Here is a 22456-nt window from a genome sequence, read left to right on the forward strand (position 1 = left end):
TGTATTGATACACCCTCCAAAGTGTAATTAATAACTTCAACATGCTCAAAGGGATTTTTTTTTTTTTACTTAACTAGGCAAGTCAGTTAAGAACACATTCTTATTTACAACAACAGCCTAGGAACAGTGGGTTAACTGCCTTGTTCTGGGGCAGAACGACAGATTTTTACCTTGTCAGCTCGAGGATTTGATCAAGCAACCTTTCAGTTACTGGCCCAACACTCTAACCACTAGGCTACTTGCCAGCCCAAAGTCAGCTATTTTTTTACCCATCTTCCCAATGGTTCTTTGCGAACCATTGGAAAACTTCCCTGGTCTTTGTGGTTGAATCTGTGCTTGAAATTCCCTGCTCGACTGAGGGACCTGTGGGGTACAGAGATGGGGTAGTCATTTAAAAATCAATTTAAAACCTCTACAACCTCATGCTAATCACATTAGCCTACGTTAGCTCAACCGTTCCGTGAGGGGACTGATCCCGTAGAGGTTCAACACTATTGTTATAGCGATTACATGCAGCTTATGTGACTTGTTAAGCAGTTTTACTCCTGAACATTTCATCTTTTTCATTTTTTTATTAATTTGTAAACATTTCTAAAAACATAACTTTGTTGGGTATTGTGTGTAGATCAGTGACACAATTTGATCAATTTTAAATGTAACACCACAAAATGTGGGAAAAGTCAAGGGGTGTGAATACTTTCTGAAGGTACTGTATTCAGGAAAGTTGACCGTGCGCTCTACCTCCGCTTCAATAGAACACGTTTGTCATTGGTTGTAAGTGTTTTATCGTCTGGAAAAATGGATCTGAAAGTGATCCAATAAATAGATCTGGTTATCGTTCTCCACTTTTTTTTGTAGTTATCGTTGTAGTCTGAACGATCCTGTTCACTCGAATTAGAAAGATTTTAGTTTATCTTTAAAGCTTTCGTCCTTGGTGTAGACGGTCCTTTAAACAAGTTGTAAATGCAACAAGTACTGATATTGTATCATATAATAGCACTCACAGCTTTTAAAGAAAACAAACATGTTGATATTTATGGTCTGTTTTCATGTACAGTATTTGAGAGGAAAATGTGTATAAAACCCATATAAACTGTATTTACACATGAAAATATGTTTTGTTGACATTAATTCTATTACACAATTTCTGATATATCACATGCATTACTTTTGTTTTCCTACTAGTAGCCTAGTACAATTAAATGGCCAGTTAATTGATATTTAAATTCTCACAAGACATTTTATTGGCTGATTGATGTCACCCTGTTCATCATATGCATGTTGCCACGGTTACATCAGCAGATAGCACAGGGGCACTCAAGACCACTCTGAAGATAATTTGACGTGAAATGAACTCTGCCAAGCACTGAGGTTAGTCAGTCATTTTGGCCAATTGGTAGTGAAAATTGGTGCTTCAGTATTGTCATGCCAACACAGAGGGCGATATTCTTCACAGGTCAGCAACAGCTGTCTTAAAGGGGCACTCACTCCGCCCCTTTTCTCAACATCATCTCCAGCTCTACGCCAAAGTGTGTAAACTGCGTGTTTCTATGTTTTGTAGTCGAGAAGATAGAAGAAGACAGGAATTTCCGATGACGTCATCCGGAGACATTGACGTCATCAACTGGTGTAGGTCATGTGATTTAAAACCCACTATGAGCAGGAAAGGTTCCTTTACTTCCACACTTTAACCTACACTCGTGTTATGTTGGTTAAAGAGATCTCACTGTATCCATTTTATAATTGTATTAGTAGTACAGAAGAAATTATGTTAACTCCAAAAATTGATCTTGGAAAGTGTAAAGCCTCGTGAGAAAAGTACAATTAAATCGTTTTTTTTTTTTTACGATGTAACGGGACATAAATAATGGTGATCCATTACAAGTCTCTCTCTGAGGGCTGAGTGGTTTGTGGTTTAATAGTAATGGAGTGGAATTTAATCACACACACACACACACACACACACACACACACACACACACACACACACACACACACACACACACACACACACACACACACACCACACACCACACACATACACACACACATACACACACACAAACACACACACACACACACACACACACACAAACTTGGTGACGGAGGACTCTCACAGCAAGTGAAATTGCCCTACACATACAAAATAGTCATTAATAGACACACACGTAAACAAAGCATGCGCACCAATCCAATGCACTGTGAGGTTATTTTATACCTGTGAGAGACCAGTCCCAATAACAGCCAACACTTGATAAACCCTGTTTCCATTGAGGCCAGTCCTCCTACACTTCCTCAAAACAACCATTTGTGTGTGTGGGATGTGTGTGGTCATTGTCTTGGTGTACACATTCATTTTCTTATTTTCTCCCTTCCCACAGGAGTCATAGAACTCAACACAGCGAGATCTCACAGTACTGGGAATAATCACTATTTACCTCAAGTTCATTCCTAGGTGTGTTTTTTTTTTCTTGGTGTACGATTGAACACGACAGTATGACCACGTATGGATAATAACTGTTGTGTCCTTTTTTTCTTCCCCTTGTGCTATCGAGTCTTCCCTTGGGAGTTAAAAGCTTACCAATTAATCCCACGCTCTTTCTCTCTCACATACAGTTACACACATGCACACACATTCTGAACCCAACCTTATATATAGTTGCCCTCTTTAGTTTTCATCAATCCTATGTGCATCACTCATTTGCCAAAGGAGAACCTCTCAGATCACTGGTGTGATCTGCCGAAACCAATATCAACATCCTTAACAGAGAGATTCATAGGCAAACCTCTTTCATTTTGTTTCTTTATAAAAAAACATTTTTTTTAAGTACACGACTTTGTCCGAACGACTATCAGATTCCATAGTCTTGCATGCGGAGAAGAAAACAACGAATGAACATGTAGAGGTGAGTCTCTTGTAATCTTATAATGTGTATGATGCTAACACATTACTCTATGAAGCCTTTTTTTTACATACAGCTTGTGACTAAGTATAGTCACCTGTCAATTCCCTTGGCTATGCTACCAGTCTCAATCTCAATGGCAGTTAGCGTGTTAACATGTCTTGCATCCCAAATGACTATTTCTAAGGCTGGGATTCAATCATTTGCAGATAGTTAATTTCCGGATAGCACTTTCAGAAGTGAATTTGATTTACACAGCAGACGGAGGGAGTTGACACTTGATATGAAATTTGTCAGTCTGGTTGCATGCACTGGACAACTTCTCAGCTAGGTTTGCTGTCGAAACACTATGTTACTGAAGAACTAGAACTATTTGTCCCTGTAGGAGAACCCTCTTAAAAAGGTTCTAGGTAAAAAAAACATTTTGGGTTAGAGTGTAGATGAAACCAAAGTGAGTCCCATAAAGGTGAACCACAGACAGCGCAGGTTATGTTTTTCAGCTGTCCCCATAGGAGAACTATTTTTGGTTCCAGGTACAACCCTTTCGGGTTCCATGTAGAACCCTCTGTAGAAAGAGTTCCGCGTGGAACCCAATGAGGCTTTTACCTGGCACGTGGAACCCAAAAGGATTCTACCGGGAACCTAAAGCATTCTACATGCAACCAAAAAGGGTTCTTCAAAAGGTTCCCCCATGGGGACAGCCGAAGAATCCTTTAAAGTTCTAGATATCACCTTTTTTTTCCCTAAGACTGTGGCAGTCCTTTGAGAAAAAGTTGCTGAGTGCCTAAAATCCTTCTGGACCTACGAACCTAGGAATCTTGACCTCAGGTACACAAAAGCCTGTACTTGCCTGGGGATCAAACATTCACCAGCCATTCAAGGGTTTACGATAAACCCTGATGTGGCAAAAAAAAAATAGTAAATTGCATTGTTTTGTTGGACAGTTTGTAAGGCAAAAAGAAACCAAGGAAATTGTGAAAATATATGTGTGATTTAAACACCTATTGAGCTTTTGAGGAGATGTCCATGCATTAACTCATGCTCAATGGTAAACCAAGTGCTCACCCCTTTCCTGTTTGGTACGGTAAGTAAAAAGCTGTGACGCTGAGAATTCACATCTATAATTATATTTCTATAGTTCTATTTTGATTCATGTCGGAGACTATCAGGATCTCTATTGGTTATAAATTATAGTGACTCTGAACTTCTGTGATTAACTTTTCAGATTTATAAATTCCTTCCAGAGTCACTCCGTTAGATTTATTCTCTCTCTGGCTTCCCTGTTTTACCCTAATTACAAGAAAGTGTATAGAAACCAAATAACTGGTGGCCTTTATAAGAAACATATAAATGGAGGAGATTGAGGTCTTCATTATACTATCATATGTTAGTATCTATGGACGACCCACATTAGCATGCAAAGCTAACCAGGATCTGAGAGGAACAGAGAAACATTCCCAGCCAGAGACAAAGAATTGTGACATTTTATCTGGGTTAAACATCCCCTCCACAGACATCATTCATATATTATATTATATATTATATTATATATAACATCATTCATATATTTGTATGAATTTTCCAGCCAAGAAGTACCGCTTGAGCCAATGGTTTTCCGTGAGAATATGAACGTCATTCTTCTTCTGCCATGCTGAATTGCACCGCTCCTCGTCTTTTCAAGTTTTCAAAAAAAAAAACAAAAAAAAAACACGCTGGAGAATGTGACGACATGCTATTAAAACATGCACGTTTTGGAATCTGCTTTCTTACCCTGCGCATGTATCTAAAAAAAAAAAGTAACTTGGCAACATAGATGAGTAATTAGTATACCGTAAAACATGAAATATTGACCATGCCTCTGCCATTGGTTTTATAGTGCGGTTACGGATTGGAAATGGTGAATAGCCTGATTATAGACAAAGCCTTCTGGATGTCCATGTAAGTGTTGTGGGTTTGGATAATGCCTGTTGTTGTGGTTGTGGTGATAGGCCTACACGGGAGATAAGTTATTATACCATCGATTGTTTTTGAGGCTGAAGAAAAACACTGTTATAGTTCAGGCGATATGTCCAAATTGTGGGTGGAATCGTTCACTTTTTCATAAAAGCATGAAACTTGGCACACACACACACAGTTTGGGGCCCTGAACATTTAAAAAAAATGGAGCTATTAAAAAAAAAAAAGCAGCCACTGTGGTAGCCATTTGTCATTTCCTTCAATCGATTACATTTCATGCCCACATCTGGATTGTGTTACTCAATGAACTGGTTTTAAATTATTTTGAGATGATTTGGGCATGAAATGTAATACATGCTAAACGGGGAAGATGTACATGGGGTTAGATGGGGAAGGGGTCTGGAAATGCTAATATTGCTCATTGTGGTCAAGTTTATAACTGTTGATGATGTTAAGTCTTTCCCTTTGGTCACACATATTATCTAATGGAGCACCATGCCCTGACCACATTGCCCTGAGTGGCACCAGCTTGGCTCTGTCTATTACCATGGAAACCGCTCTCACGGTTTAAGATTGTCCCTCATTATCACTGTTTGCGTTGGATTGACGCTCTTGTGTTGGACCGATGTGTGTGTGTGTGTGTGTGTGTTTAGGTTATGACATTGATTTATGTAATCATGGCCACTCTTTACAAGGTGAGAGAGGAGACAAACTGGTCTTTAACTAGTCAGTCAGTCATGACATCCATAAACATAGAACCCTAGATAGGCTGATGTCATAGAGCCCCCCCCCCCCCCCCTCATCCCCTCCCCTCCCCTCCCCCACTGGGCAAATCATAATTTTTGAATCATCATTTTTTTCCCCCACATCATTTCAACCAAAAATTCAATGTGGAAAACTGAATCAATGTGGATTACTGAATCAATGTGGATTACTGAATCAATGTGGATTACTGAATCAATGTGGATTACTGAATCAATCTGGATTACTGATTGGATTTGCAAAAAGGTCATCAACGTAAGGGATTATTAATATTTTTTCAACATTTAACATAAATCCAATGACAAGGTGACCATGTTTGGTTGATTTCACATTGAATTCACATTAGTTGGCAATTCAATCAATAGTGTAAATCAAAACTAGACGTAGAACTGATGTCTGTTCCCAGTGGGCCTATACATCAGAATGGCACAATTTGTCAGTGATTTTAAAATATTGGAATGTCAACTAGAACTAGAATTCTGATATAACTGATATATGTGTGATATGTGATGACATCAGCAGTGTTTATTATTGTTTATTATAGTAATCAAAAAAATACAATTGGAAAAACCAATTTAGTAAACTGGAATTAAATAATTAAGGAAAACGTTTTAAAAACTAAAACTATACTAAAATATTATTTTTGATTGCAAAACTACCCAAAAATGTGGGTTTTCGAGCTTCTGATTCTGGGGGGTAAATGCAATGCTGCCAGTAAATGTTTCAAATAAGCCTAGCATGTGCATCACTGTCACTACCTATCACCAGAGAGGAAGAGGTGAAGCGAGAGGATGTGTCCCCCCGCAAGATAAGAGGTGTATGAGAGTGTCAAATTATGCGAGGCTTATTTGATTAGATAGAGAGTAATGTTTAGGTTGTTACACATTTACTGATATAAGTGGCATAAGTGGCGTTCGGGAAAACTGTAGTTCACACGCGTATCTGCCCTCTCATTGGCTAGAATAGCTTGTCTCCTTCCGCCTGGCTTCCATCTTTGAGGACATGTATTTTTGGTTAGAGCGGATACTTGAACATCTTGTCAATATAATAGATATGTTTGCTATCACTAGCTAACAACCGGGAAGAAATCTGTCAGAGACAGTAGAGAAAGAGAGAGACCCGTAAAAAAAAATCTGATTGTGGCGGGGCCTCTGGTCTGCTTGTTGCCCTCGCTCTGCGGAGGGGGTACCCCAGAGCAGTACCTCTCACAGGCATTTTTTTTCCTGGTCGGGGCAGAGGCAATAAGCAGACAATGGTTGCATTCCACTGCTCAGACACTGCATGCATCAACCAATGGCTGCGTGCCACGTCATTGACTGTGTCATCGACTGACAGATTGCTATAACATATGATGAGGTTAGCTGATACTTAAATACTCATCCAGGCGTTGTAGAATCTGTCAGGTAGTCAGCAACGTCTATGCTCTGGAATGCGGCCTAAGATTGATTTATAATTGAAACCAAACCAAACCTATATCATCTTATTACTGCCCCACAGTGGCATGAAGTGACATCCACAAACGACTCTAGCCATAGGCCTTCAACACATTAATGGCTCCTAGCTTCCCACGCATATAGGCTACTTTATATCCCTAACACTAAAACTGAAACTAAATAATATAAAAAACGAAATATAAATGTTTTTTTTTTAATCAAACTAAATAAAAACGAGTAAATCAATTCTGAAAACAAAACAGAATTTCAAATAAAAATCTAAACCTATGGAAACAAATATAAAAATCACCAAACTATAATAACCTTGTTTTGGACCAGTGAACAAATAGGCCTGTCACATTGAGTTAACATTTGCTATGCTCAGTTGGACTTTTTGGGGGGGGGGGGGGGGGTCAGAAAGTTCAATGGCTTGCACAGCCCTATAGGCGTCAAGTCATATTTAATTAAAGTGCATTGATTTCAAGTGTTGAGTCAAAAAACACTTAAGATCATTGAAAAATGTATCACATTGATGTTATGTACCTAGGTGTTTTACACGATGGCATCCATTTTAGTGACCGAATGTTTCTTGTGTGTGTCATTTTTTTAATTTTTTAAAGATTGCTTGTTCTCAGCTGCTTCACCTGTTATATAAAAAAAAAAGAATGAATTAAAGTTTGTTGTTATATCTTTGAGTAATAGTTTTTAACTATTTCAAATCACGTTTTTTTTTTCATTGTATATGATTTACAGTTTGTTTTCTCGTGGGATAGAATCAGGATCTACTAATGCATAGAACCTTGTTCACATTTTGTAAATGTGTAGGTCATTGTCAGATTGTGAATAGCGGCTGTAGAGAGTGTCTTTCGGCATGTGTGTCACTGTGTCATGTTTCACACTGTGTTTAACAATGAGTGTGTGTGTGCGTGTGTGTGTGTGTGTGTGTGTGTGTGTGTGTGTGTGTGTGTGTGTGTGTGTGTGTGTGTGTGTGTGTGTGTGTGTGTGTGTGTGTGTGTGTGTGTGTGTGTGAGAGAGAGTCCCTTATTGTCGAGTCATCTCCCACGGTCACATGCTTGTCAGAGGGCTAGAGGAGGAAACCCAATCGAGGGGAATGGAAGTTGGGGGAGGGTTTGAAACATTAGTTGGTACTCAATGGTTGCGGTGTAGAGTGTGTGTGTGTCAGGGCAGAGTGTGTGCTTGTGTTAGGGGGTGTGCAGAGCCAAGCCAGTAATACAGAACCAACCAGTCTCCGTCGCTCTCTCCTGCTCTGCTTCTCTCTTCATCCCTTACACACACACCCGGCCTCTTCCTCTCCCTTACACACATAATCCCTCTCCCTCTCCCTCTCTCACACACTCCCTCTCCCTCTCCCTCTCCCTCTCACACACACTCCCTCTCCCTCTCTCACACACACTCCCTCTCCCTCTCCCTTACATTCACCACTCCCCTCTCCCTCTTCTCTGTGTTCTCTCCTTGCCTGTCTGAATTCACAGTGGGTTTTGACTCTGCACTACGATGTCTGCAGTTGCAGGAAGCTCTCTGCAGTGAGCACGCCGAGGTAAGCTCTGTCGGGCTCTCTCTCTCTCTCTCTCTCTCTCTCTCACACACACACACACACACACACACACACACACACACACACACACACACACACACACACACACACACACACACACACACACACACACACACACACACGCACACACACACTCTCACACTCCCTCTGTTTTGCGGCAGTCGTGTTCATTGTCTCCACTCACCTTGATTACGGTGTTGACTGCAAGCTCACAGACACACAGTAACAGACTTCACTCACTTACTTCTGTGACTGTCAGTTAAAAAGAAGAAGTGTTATACGTTAACTGTAGTATTGTGAATGTTTTTCTAGTAGAGATTTGCTCCAGGTTATGCTTGTTATGCTGCGGTTGAAGCCCCTTGCTGTGCCTACACTTACCAGGAGAGTTGCTCTGGATAAATTAAATGATTTAAATGTATACATGTATACCTTCTTCCCTTAAAACTCTGCTGTCTTTCTCAGTTTGGGTTTCGGTGACCCTTGTCAAGAAGAAGAAATGTCCTCTGTCCTTTGTAAATGCAAGCCTCTAATAAGCAGTTGTAATGTTATCATGTCTCATAGGGAGACACAGAGGAGGTTTTGTTAGAGTTTGGCGTGTCATTGTGTGTGAATCTGTCGCGCATGCAAGGAATTGGGGAGGGGAGGAGGGGGGGGGGGGGGGGGGGGGGTTCCCTATCTGTTGAGTGAAGTGAAAGAAAAATAAGAAAAAATGGGAAGTGTTCCAGCATTTTTGTGACTGTTTCCTGTTGGACTGTAAAACAGAATTCTCTCCGGTTTGAACCTATGAGCTCCAGCTGAGTAGCTTGATTCTGCATTAACTTTTTCATTGAGTGAGGAGGTTGTTTTTTTCCTCTCTCTGCCATTAACACACACAACGTGTACTGAGGGGGATGCGATGAAAAATCATGTCCTTATGCAGCTTTCAGTTTGTACTGAGCTCTCAATGTAGTCTTTGTCTTGTGAGGTAACACCTGTCTCTTTCGTTTCTATACATTTTCCACCAATCCCTCTATTTGTCTCTCTTTCTCTCTTTGAGAGGAGAGGAATGATAAGGTCTTGAGTTACAGATGGTGTCTAACCTATGATATCGGCCATTTACGGAGACTTCAACGTTACACCTGTGTAAAGCCACATTGTGTCTTACTTCAGCAAAGGGAAATCGTTGTGGATGATAATGACCAAATCAAATCAAATGTTATTTGTCACATGCGCCGAATACAACAGGTGCAGTAGACCTTACAGTGAAATGCCGAATACAACAGGTGTAGTAGACCTTACAGTGAAATGCTGAATACAACAGGTGTAGTAGACCTTACAGTGAAATGCTGAATACAACAGGTGTAGTAGACCTTACAGTGAAATGCTGAATACAACAGGTGCTGTAGACCTTACAGTGAAATGCTGAATACAACAGGTGCAGTAGGCCTTACAGTGAAATGCTTACTGACAAACCCTTAACCAAAAATACAGTTTTAATTTTAAAAAATACCTGCTAAGTAAAAATAAAATGTGTGGGGTCACCGGTCAGTTGAGGCAATTGAGGGAATATGTACATGTAGGTATAGTTATTAAAGTGACTATGCATAGATAATAAACACAGAGTAGCAGCAGCGTAGAAGGGGGGGTGGGATGCAAATAGTCTGGGTAGCCATTTGATTAGTTGTTCAGGAGTCTTATGGCTTTGGGGGTAGAAGCTGTTTAGGAGCCTCTTGGACCTAGACTTGGCGCTCCGGTACCGCTTGCCATGCAGTAGCAGAGAGAACAGTCTATGACTTGGGTGGCTGGAGTCATTGACCATTTTTAGGGCCTTCCTCTGACACTGTCTGGTATAGAGGTCCTGGATGGCAAGAAGGTTGGCCCCAGTGATGTACTGGGCCGTACGCACTACCCTCTGTAGTGCCTTGCGGTCGGAGGCCGAGCAGTTGCCATACCAGCCAGTGATGCAACCCGTCAGGATGCTCTCGATGGTGCAGCTGTAGAACTTTTTGAGGATCTGAGGAACCATGCCAAATCTTTTCAATCTCCTGAGGGGGAATAGGTTTTGTCGTGCCCTCTTCAGGACTGTCTTGGTGTGCTTGGACCATGTTAGTTTGTTTGATGTGGACACCAAGGAACTTGCCGCTCTCAACCTGCTCCACTGCAGCCCCGTTGATGGGAATGGAGGTGTGCTCGGTCCTCCTTTTCCTGTAGTCCACAATCATCTCCATTTTCTTGGCACCACACGGCCAGGTCTCTGACCTCCTCCCTATAGGCTGTCTGGTCATTGTCGGTGATCAGAGTCATCAGCAAACTGTTGTGTCATCGGCAAACTTAATGATGGTGTTGGAGTCGTGCCTGGTCATGCAGTCATGAGTCAACAGGGAGTACAGGAGGGGACTGAGCACGCATCCCTTAGGGGCCCCTGTGTTAAGGATCAGTGTGGTGGATGTGTTGTTATACCTACCCTTACCACCTGGGGGCGGCCCGTCAGCAAGTCCAGGATCCAGTTGCAGAGGGAGGTGTTTAGTCCCAGGGTTCTTAGCTTATGGATGAGCTTTGAGGGCACTATGGTGTTGAACGCTGAGCTGTAGTCAATGAATAACATTCTCACATAGGTGTTCCTTTTGTCCATGTGTGAAAGGGCAGTGTGCAGTGCAATAGAGGTTGCATCATCTGTGGATCTGTTTGGGCGGTAGGCAAATTGGAGTGGGTTAAGGGTTTCTGGGATAATGATGTTGATGTGAGCCATGACCAGCCTTTCAAAGCACTTCATGGCTACAGACGTGAGTGCTACGGGTCGGTCGTCATTCAGGCAAGTTACCTTGGTGTTCTCGGGCACAGGGACAATGGTGGTCATGTTGGTATTAGACTCAGACATGGAGAAGTTAAAAATGTTAGTGAAGACACTTGCCAGTTGGTCAGCGCATGCTCGGAGTTCACGTCCTGGTAAGCCGTCTCACCCTGCGGCCTTGTGAATGTTGACCTGTTTAAAGGTCTTACTCACATTGACTATGGAGAGCGTGATCGGACAGTCGTCCGGAACAGCAGATGCTCTCATGCATGTTTCAGTGTTACTTGCCTCAAAGTGAGTATAGAAGTAATTCAGCTCATCTGGTATGCTCGTGTCACTTCCCTTTCTAGTCTATAGACATACTAGCGTCTAGCCTCTAATTTTTTTAATATACAAACCTCTTATCTTACAAAGTGAATCCTGCCGTTAATGAATATGCTCAAATTTGAGATTTTTTGTTTGTGTGACCTAGGTCGTATTTTCAGTGTCTTACAGTAGGAGTGCTGATCTAGGATCAGGTCCCTCCCCCTGTCCATGTAATTCGGATCTAAAGGGCAAAACTGGACCAGCATTCCACCTCTGAGACACTTTGAGAACATCGGCCTAGGTTAAGCAAACCCCCCAAAAATGCAATTTTAAGCATATTTTATAAGGGCAAGATTTATTTTATACATTAAGTACTTATGTAAGGTAAGGTATTTCATTTCCAAAAAAACATGTTTTTTTGCTTTGTCGTTATGTGGTATTGTGTGTAGATGGATGAGGGGGAAAACAAATGTCATCAATTTTAGAATAAGGTTGTAACATAACAAAACGTAGAAAAAGTTTTAGGGTCCGAATGCACTGTAGCCCTATTGGCGCTGATCAAAAGTAATGTACTCTATAGGGAATAAGGGGCAGTTTGGGATCCAGCCCAAGTAATTATAGAGGGCAAGCTAGGCCAGTCAGCTAGCTCTGATCAACTTTGAACAAACCCGGCAATGTCAATTGCTCAAGATGGTGGGAATAAAATGTTCTGCTGACCTTGTGAGGTCATGACCTTATTTCCAAAATGCCCTAGTGGTTGCCAACACTATTGAACTATATTTTGACTGGATGATGATGGGCAATGGTGTAGACCAGAGAAACACTTTGTACGAACGAGAATGAAACGAATGGAGCGGATAGACTTTCTAAGAGTGGTTCTCATCTGCAACCATCAAAGCAGTTACGCTTTTCAATCCATTGCGCCCATATTTAGGCCATTTTACATTCGCATCAGAGTGCCTGAATATTAGATGTGGTTTGCTGCTGAGTCACTGTCCTCTGTTACCTTGAGTCATACCGGTAAAGGAGAGGAGCTGGGGAGAAGAGCACAAAAATATATTATTCTGCAGGTTGCTATTTTCACTTCTCTTTTGTAGGCAGGTGTCATACATACTGAAATATATATGGTAATATACATGCTATTTAGTTGAATATAAGCCTACTCAGGTGTCATACATACTGAAATATATATGGTAATATATATGCTATTTAGTTGAATATAAGCCTACTCAGGTGTCATACATACTGAAATATATATGGTAATATACATGCTATTTAGTTGAATATAAGCCTACTCAGGTGTCATACATACTGAAATATATATGGTAATATACATGCTATTTAGTAGAATATAAGCCTACTCAGGTGTCATACATACTGAAATATATATGGTAATATACATGTATATGCTATTTAGTTGAATATAAGCCTACTCAGGTGTCAAACATAGTGAAATATAAATATGCTATTTAGTTGAATATAAGCCTACTCAGGTGTCATACATACTGAAATATATATATGCTATTTAGTTGAATATAAGCCTACTCAGGTGTCAAACATAGTGAAATATATATGGCAATATACATGCTATTTAGTAGAATATAAGCCTACTCAGGTGTCATACATACTGAAATATATATGGCAATATACATGCTATTTAGTAGAATATAAGCCTACTCAGGTGTCATACATACTGAAATATATATGGTAATATACATGCTATTTAGTTGAATATAAGCCTACTCAGGTGTCATACATACTGAAATATATATGGTAATATATATGCTATTTAGTTGAATATAAGCCTACTCAGGTGTCATAAATACTGAAATATATATGGTAATATACATGCTATTTAGTTGAATATAAGCCTACTCAGGTGTCATAAATACTGAAATATATATGGTAATATACATGCTATTTAGTTGAATATAAGCCTACTCAGGTGTCATAAATACTGAAATATATATGGTAATATACATGCTATTTAGTTGAATATAAGCCTACTCAGGTGTCATACATACTGAAATATATATGGTAATATACATGCTATTTAGTTGAATATAAGCCTACTCAGGTGTCATACATACTGAAATATATATGGTAATATACATGCTATTTAGTAGAATATAAGCCTACTCAGGTGTCATACATACTAAAATATATATGGTAATATACATGCTATTTAGTTGAATATAAGCCTACTCAGGTGTCATACATACTGAGATATATATGGTAATATACATGTATATGCTATTTAGTTGAATATAAGCCTACTCAGGTGTCATACATACTGAGATATATATGGTAATATACATGTATATGCTATTTAGTTGAATATAAGCCTACTCAGGTGTCATACATACTGAAATATATATGGTAATATACATGCTATTTAGTTAAATATAAGCCTACTCAGGTGTCATACATACTGAAATATATATGGTAATATACATGCTATTTAGTTGAATATAAGCCTACTCAGGTGTCATACATACTGAAATATATATGGTAATATACATGCTATTTAGTTGAATATAAGCCTACTCAGGTGTCATACATACTGAAATATATATGGTAATATACATGCTATTTAGTAGAATATAAGCCTACTCAGGTGTCATACATACTGAAATATATATGGCAATATACATGCTATTTAGTTGAATATAAGCCTACTCAGGTGTCATACATACTGAAATATATATGGTAATATACATGCTATTTAGTTGAATATAAGCCTACTCAGGTGTCATACATACTGAAATATATATGGTAATATACATGCTATTTAGTTGAATATAAGCCTACTCAGGTGTCATACATACTGAAATATATATGGTAATATACATGTATATGCTATTTAGTTGAATATAAGCCTACTCAGGTGTCATACATACTGAAATATATATGGTAATATACATGCTATTTAGTTGAATATAAGCCTACTCAGGTGTCATACATACTGAAATATATATGGTAATATATATGCTATTTAGTTGAATATAAGCCTACTCAGGTGTCATAAATACTGAAATATATATGGTAATATACATGCTAGTTAGTTGAATATAAGCCTACTCAGGTGTCATAAATACTGAAATATATATGGTAATATACATGCTATTTAGTTGAATAGAAGCCTACTCAAGTGTCATACATACTGAAATATATATGGTAATATACATGCTATTTAGTTGAATATAAGCCTACTCAAGTGTCATACATACTGAAATATATATGGTAATATACATGCTATTTAGTTGAATATAAGCCTACTCAGGTGTCATAAATACTGAAATATATATGGTAATATACATGCTATTTAGTTGAATATAAGCCTACTCAGGTGTCATACATACTGAAATATATATGGTAATATACATGCTATTTAGTAGAATATAAGCCTACTCAGGTGTCATACATACTGAAATATATATGGTAATATACATGCTATTTAGTTGAATATAAGCCTACTCAAGTGTCATAAATACTGAAATATATATGGTAATATACATGCTATTTAGTTGAATATAAGCCTACTCAGGTGTCATACATACTGAAATATATATGTAATATACATGCTATTTAGTTGAATATAAGCCTACTCAAGTGTCATAAATACTGAAATATATATGGTAATATACATGCTATTTAGTTGAATATAAGCCTACTCAGGTGTCATACATACTGAAATATATATGTAATATACATGCTATTTAGTTGAATATAAGCCTACTCAAGTGTCATAAATACTGAAATATATATGGTAATATACATGCTATTTAGTTGAATATAAGCCTACTCAGGTGTCATACATACTGAAATATATATGTAATATACATGCTATTTAGTTGAATATAAGCCTACTCAAGTGTCATAAATACTGAAATATATATGGTAATATACATGCTATTTAGTTGAATATAAGCCTACTCAGGTGTCATACATACTGAAATATATATGTAATATACATGCTATTTAGTTGAATATAAGCCTACTCAAGTGTCATAAATACTGAAATATATATGGTAATATACATGCTATTTAGTTGAATATAAGCCTACTCAGGTGTCATACATACTGAAATATATATGGTAATATACATGCTATTTAGTTGAATATAAGCCTACTCAGGTGTCAAACATAGTGAAATATAAATATGCTATTTAGTTGAATATAAGCCTACTCAGGTGTCATACATACTGAAATATATATATGCTATTTAGTTGAATATAAGCCTACTCAGGTGTCATACATACTGAAATATATATGGTAATATACATGCTATTTAGTTGAATATAAGCCTACTCAAGTGTCATACATACTGAAATATATATGGTAATATACATGCTATTTAGTTGAATATAAGCCTACTCAGGTGTCAAACATAGTGAAATATAAATATGCTATTTAGTTGAATATAAGCCTACTCAGGTGTCATACATACTGAAATATATATATGCTATTTAGTTGAATATAAGCCTACTCAGGTGTCATACATACTGAAATATATATGGTAATATACATGCTATTTAGTAGAATATAAGCCTACTCAGGTGTCATAAATACTGAAATATATATGGTAATATACATGCTATTTAGTAGAATATAAGCCTACTCAGGTGTCAAACATAGTGAAATATAAATATGCTATTTAGTTGAATATAAGCCTACTCAGGTGTCAAACATAGTGAAATATAAATATGCTATTTAGTTGAATATAAGCCTACTCAGGTGTCATACATACTGAAATATATATATGCTATTTAGTTGAATATAAGCCTACTCAGGTGTCAAACATAGTGAAATATAAATATGCTATTTAGTTGAATATAAGCCTACTCAGGTGTCAAACATAGTGAAATATAAATATGCTATTTAGTTGAATATAAGCCTACTCAGGTGTCATACATACTGAAATATATATGGTAATATACATGCTATTTAGTAGAATATAAGCCTACTCAGGTGTCATACATACTGAAATATATATGGTAATATACATGTATATGCTATTTAGTTGAATATAAGCCTACTCAGGTGTCAAACATAGTGAAATATAAATATGCTATTTAGTTGAATATAAGCCTACTCAGGTGTCATACATACTGAAATATATATATGCTATTTAGTTGAATATAAGCCTACTCAGGTGTCAAACATAGTGAAATATATATGGCAATATACATGCTATTTAGTAGAATATAAGCCTACTCAGGTGTCATACATACTGAAATATATATGGCAATATACATGCTATTTAGTAGAATATAAGCCTACTCAGGTGTCATACATACTGAAATATATATGGTAATATACATGCTATTTAGTTGAATATAAGCCTACTCAGGTGTCATACATACTGAAATATATATGGTAATATATATGCTATTTAGTTGAATATAAGCCTACTCAGGTGTCATAAATACTGAAATATATATGGTAATATACATGCTATTTAGTTGAATATAAGCCTACTCAGGTGTCATAAATACTGAAATATATATGGTAATATACATGCTATTTAGTTGAATATAAGCCTACTCAGGTGTCATAAATACTGAAATATATATGGTAATATACATGCTATTTAGTTGAATATAAGCCTACTCAGGTGTCATACATACTGAAATATATATGGTAATATACATGCTATTTAGTTGAATATAAGCCTACTCAGGTGTCATACATACTGAAATATATATGGTAATATACATGCTATTTAGTAGAATATAAGCCTACTCAGGTGTCATACATACTAAAATATATATGGTAATATACATGCTATTTAGTTGAATATAAGCCTACTCAGGTGTCATACATACTGAGATATATATGGTAATATACATGTATATGCTATTTAGTTGAATATAAGCCTACTCAGGTGTCATACATACTGAAATATATATGGTAATATATATGTATATGCTATTTAGTTGAATATAAGCCTACTCAGGTGTCATACATACTGAAATATATATGGTAATATACATGCTATTTAGTTAAATATAAGCCTACTCAGGTGTCATACATACTGAAATATATATGGTAATATACATGCTATTTAGTTGAATATAAGCCTACTCAGGTGTCATACATACTGAAATATATATGGTAATATACATGCTATTTAGTTGAATATAAGCCTACTCAGGTGTCATACATACTGAAATATATATGGTAATATACATGCTATTTAGTAGAATATAAGCCTACTCAGGTGTCATACATACTGAAATATATATGGCAATATACATGCTATTTAGTTGAATATAAGCCTACTCAGGTGTCATACATACTGAAATATATATGGTAATATACATGCTATTTAGTTGAATATAAGCCTACTCAGGTGTCAAACATAGTGAAATATAAATATGCTATTTAGTTGAATATAAGCCTACTCAGGTGTCATACATACTGAAATATATATATGCTATTTAGTTGAATATAAGCCTACTCAGGTGTCAAACATAGTGAAATATAAATATGCTATTTAGTTGAATATAAGCCTACTCAGGTGTCAAACATAGTGAAATATAAATATGCTATTTAGTTGAATATAAGCCTACTCAGGTGTCATACATACTGAAATATATATGGTAATATACATGCTATTTAGTAGAATATAAGCCTACTCAGGTGTCATACATACTGAAATATATATGGTAATATACATGTATATGCTATTTAGTTGAATATAAGCCTACTCAGGTGTCAAACATAGTGAAATATAAATATGCTATTTAGTTGAATATAAGCCTACTCAGGTGTCATACATACTGAAATATATATATGCTATTTAGTTGAATATAAGCCTACTCAGGTGTCAAACATAGTGAAATATATATGGCAATATACATGCTATTTAGTAGAATATAAGCCTACTCAGGTGTCATACATACTGAAATATATATGGCAATATACATGCTATTTAGTAGAATATAAGCCTACTCAGGTGTCATACATACTGAAATATATATGGTAATATACATGCTATTTAGTTGAATATAAGCCTACTCAGGTGTCATACATACTGAAATATATATGGTAATATATATGCTATTTAGTTGAATATAAGCCTACTCAGGTGTCATAAATACTGAAATATATATGGTAATATACATGCTATTTAGTTGAATATAAGCCTACTCAGGTGTCATAAATACTGAAATATATATGGTAATATACATGCTATTTAGTTGAATATAAGCCTACTCAGGTGTCATAAATACTGAAATATATATGGTAATATACATGCTATTTAGTTGAATATAAGCCTACTCAGGTGTCATACATACTGAAATATATATGGTAATATACATGCTATTTAGTTGAATATAAGCCTACTCAGGTGTCATACATACTGAAATATATATGGTAATATACATGCTATTTAGTAGAATATAAGCCTACTCAGGTGTCATACATACTAAAATATATATGGTAATATACATGCTATTTAGTTGAATATAAGCCTACTCAGGTGTCATACATACTGAGATATATATGGTAATATACATGTATATGCTATTTAGTTGAATATAAGCCTACTCAGGTGTCATACATACTGAAATATATATGGTAATATATATGTATATGCTATTTAGTTGAATATAAGCCTACTCAGGTGTCATACATACTGAAATATATATGGTAATATACATGCTATTTAGTTAAATATAAGCCTACTCAGGTGTCATACATACTGAAATATATATGGTAATATACATGCTATTTAGTTGAATATAAGCCTACTCAGGTGTCATACATACTGAAATATATATGGTAATATACATGCTATTTAGTTGAATATAAGCCTACTCAGGTGTCATACATACTGAAATATATATGGTAATATACATGCTATTTAGTAGAATATAAGCCTACTCAGGTGTCATACATACTGAAATATATATGGCAATATACATGCTATTTAGTTGAATATAAGCCTACTCAGGTGTCATACATACTGAAATATATATGGTAATATACATGCTATTTAGTTGAATATAAGCCTACTCAGGTGTCATACATACTGAAATATATATGGTAATATACATGCTATTTAGTTGAATATAAGCCTACTCAGGTGTCATACATACTGAAATATATATGGTAATATACATGTATATGCTATTTAGTTGAATATAAGCCTACTCAGGTGTCATACATACTGAAATATATATGGTAATATACATGCTATTTAGTTGAATATAAGCCTACTCAGGTGTCATACATACTGAAATATATATGGTAATATATATGCTATTTAGTTGAATATAAGCCTACTCAGGTGTCATAAATACTGAAATATATATGGTAATATACATGCTAGTTAGTTGAATATAAGCCTACTCAGGTGTCATAAATACTGAAATATATATGGTAATATACATGCTATTTAGTTGAATAGAAGCCTACTCAAGTGTCATACATACTGAAATATATATGGTAATATACATGCTATTTAGTTGAATATAAGCCTACTCAAGTGTCATACATACTGAAATATATATGGTAATATACATGCTATTTAGTTGAATATAAGCCTACTCAGGTGTCATAAATACTGAAATATATATGGTAATATACATGCTATTTAGTTGAATATAAGCCTACTCAGGTGTCATACATACTGAAATATATATGGTAATATACATGCTATTTAGTAGAATATAAGCCTACTCAGGTGTCATACATACTGAAATATATATGGTAATATACATGCTATTTAGTTGAATATAAGCCTACTCAAGTGTCATAAATACTGAAATATATATGGTAATATACATGCTATTTAGTTGAATATAAGCCTACTCAGGTGTCATACATACTGAAATATATATGTAATATACATGCTATTTAGTTGAATATAAGCCTACTCAAGTGTCATAAATACTGAAATATATATGGTAATATACATGCTATTTAGTTGAATATAAGCCTACTCAGGTGTCATACATACTGAAATATATATGTAATATACATGCTATTTAGTTGAATATAAGCCTACTCAAGTGTCATAAATACTGAAATATATATGGTAATATACATGCTATTTAGTTGAATATAAGCCTACTCAGGTGTCATACATACTGAAATATATATGTAATATACATGCTATTTAGTTGAATATAAGCCTACTCAAGTGTCATAAATACTGAAATATATATGGTAATATACATGCTATTTAGTTGAATATAAGCCTACTCAGGTGTCATACATACTGAAATATATATGTAATATACATGCTATTTAGTTGAATATAAGCCTACTCAAGTGTCATAAATACTGAAATATATATGGTAATATACATGCTATTTAGTTGAATATAAGCCTACTCAGGTGTCATACATACTGAAATATATATGGTAATATACATGCTATTTAGTTGAATATAAGCCTACTCAGGTGTCAAACATAGTGAAATATAAATATGCTATTTAGTTGAATATAAGCCTACTCAGGTGTCATACATACTGAAATATATATATGCTATTTAGTTGAATATAAGCCTACTCAGGTGTCATACATACTGAAATATATATGGTAATATACATGCTATTTAGTTGAATATAAGCCTACTCAAGTGTCATACATACTGAAATATATATGGTAATATACATGCTATTTAGTTGAATATAAGCCTACTCAGGTGTCAAACATAGTGAAATATAAATATGCTATTTAGTTGAATATAAGCCTACTCAGGTGTCATACATACTGAAATATATATATGCTATTTAGTTGAATATAAGCCTACTCAGGTGTCATACATACTGAAATATATATGGTAATATACATGCTATTTAGTAGAATATAAGCCTACTCAGGTGTCATAAATACTGAAATATATATGGTAATATACATGCTATTTAGTAGAATATAAGCCTACTCAGGTGTCAAACATAGTGAAATATAAATATGCTATTTAGTTGAATATAAGCCTACTCAGGTGTCAAACATAGTGAAATATAAATATGCTATTTAGTTGAATATAAGCCTACTCAGGTGTCATACATACTGAAATATATATATGCTATTTAGTTGAATATAAGCCTACTCAGGTGTCAAACATAGTGAAATATAAATATGCTATTTAGTTGAATATAAGCCTACTCAGGTGTCAAACATAGTGAAATATAAATATGCTATTTAGTTGAATATAAGCCTACTCAGGTGTCAAACATAGTGAAATATAAATATGCTATTTAGTTGAATATAAGCCTACTCAGGTGTCATACATACTGAAATATATATATGCTATTTAGTTGAATATAAGCCTACTCAGGTGTCAAACATAGTGAAATATAAATATGCTATTTAGTTGAATATAAGCCTACTCAGGTGTCAAACATAGTGAAATATATATATGCTATTTAGTTGAATATAAGCCTACTCAGGTGTCAAACATACTGAAATATATATATGCTATTTAGTTGAATATAAGCCTACTCAGGTGTCAAACATACTGAAATATATATGGTAATATATATGCTATTTAGTTGAATATAAGCCTACTCAGGTGTCAATCATACTGAAATATATATATGCTATTTAGATTAATAAAAAACTACTCAGGTGTCAAACATACTGAAATATATATATATATATATATATGCTATTTAGTTGAATATAAGCCTATTTAGGTGTCATACATACTAAAACATTTTGTTACGTTACAGCATTATTCTAAAATGTATGAAATACATTTTTTTGCTCATCAATCTACACACAGTACCCC

At 35.7% G+C, this 22456-nt stretch overlaps 1 protein-coding gene across 3 annotated transcripts in view; it reads left to right on the top strand.

Moving 5' to 3' along the window:
• The first annotated feature begins 2618 nt into the window (after positions 1–2618).
• Positions 2619–22456, top strand: part of LOC110509101 (anion exchange protein 2) — a 77471-nt gene continuing 57633 nt past the window's right edge. Inside the window, exon 1 of one of the 3 annotated variants that reach the window (XM_036966169.2) lies at positions 2619–2906. The gene's annotated coding sequence lies outside the window, so the exon portion shown is untranslated. Of the gene's footprint in view, positions 2907–8214; positions 8613–22456 lie in introns of those variants that run through there. The other 2 variants (XM_036966168.2, XM_090225225.1) reach the window with 2 other exon arrangements.

The sequence above is a fragment of the Oncorhynchus mykiss genome, chromosome 28 (assembly GCF_057628025.1).
Source record: "Oncorhynchus mykiss isolate SJ-2025 chromosome 28, ASM5762802v1, whole genome shotgun sequence".
In the NCBI taxonomy this organism is placed as follows: Eukaryota; Metazoa; Chordata; class Actinopteri; order Salmoniformes; family Salmonidae; genus Oncorhynchus; species Oncorhynchus mykiss.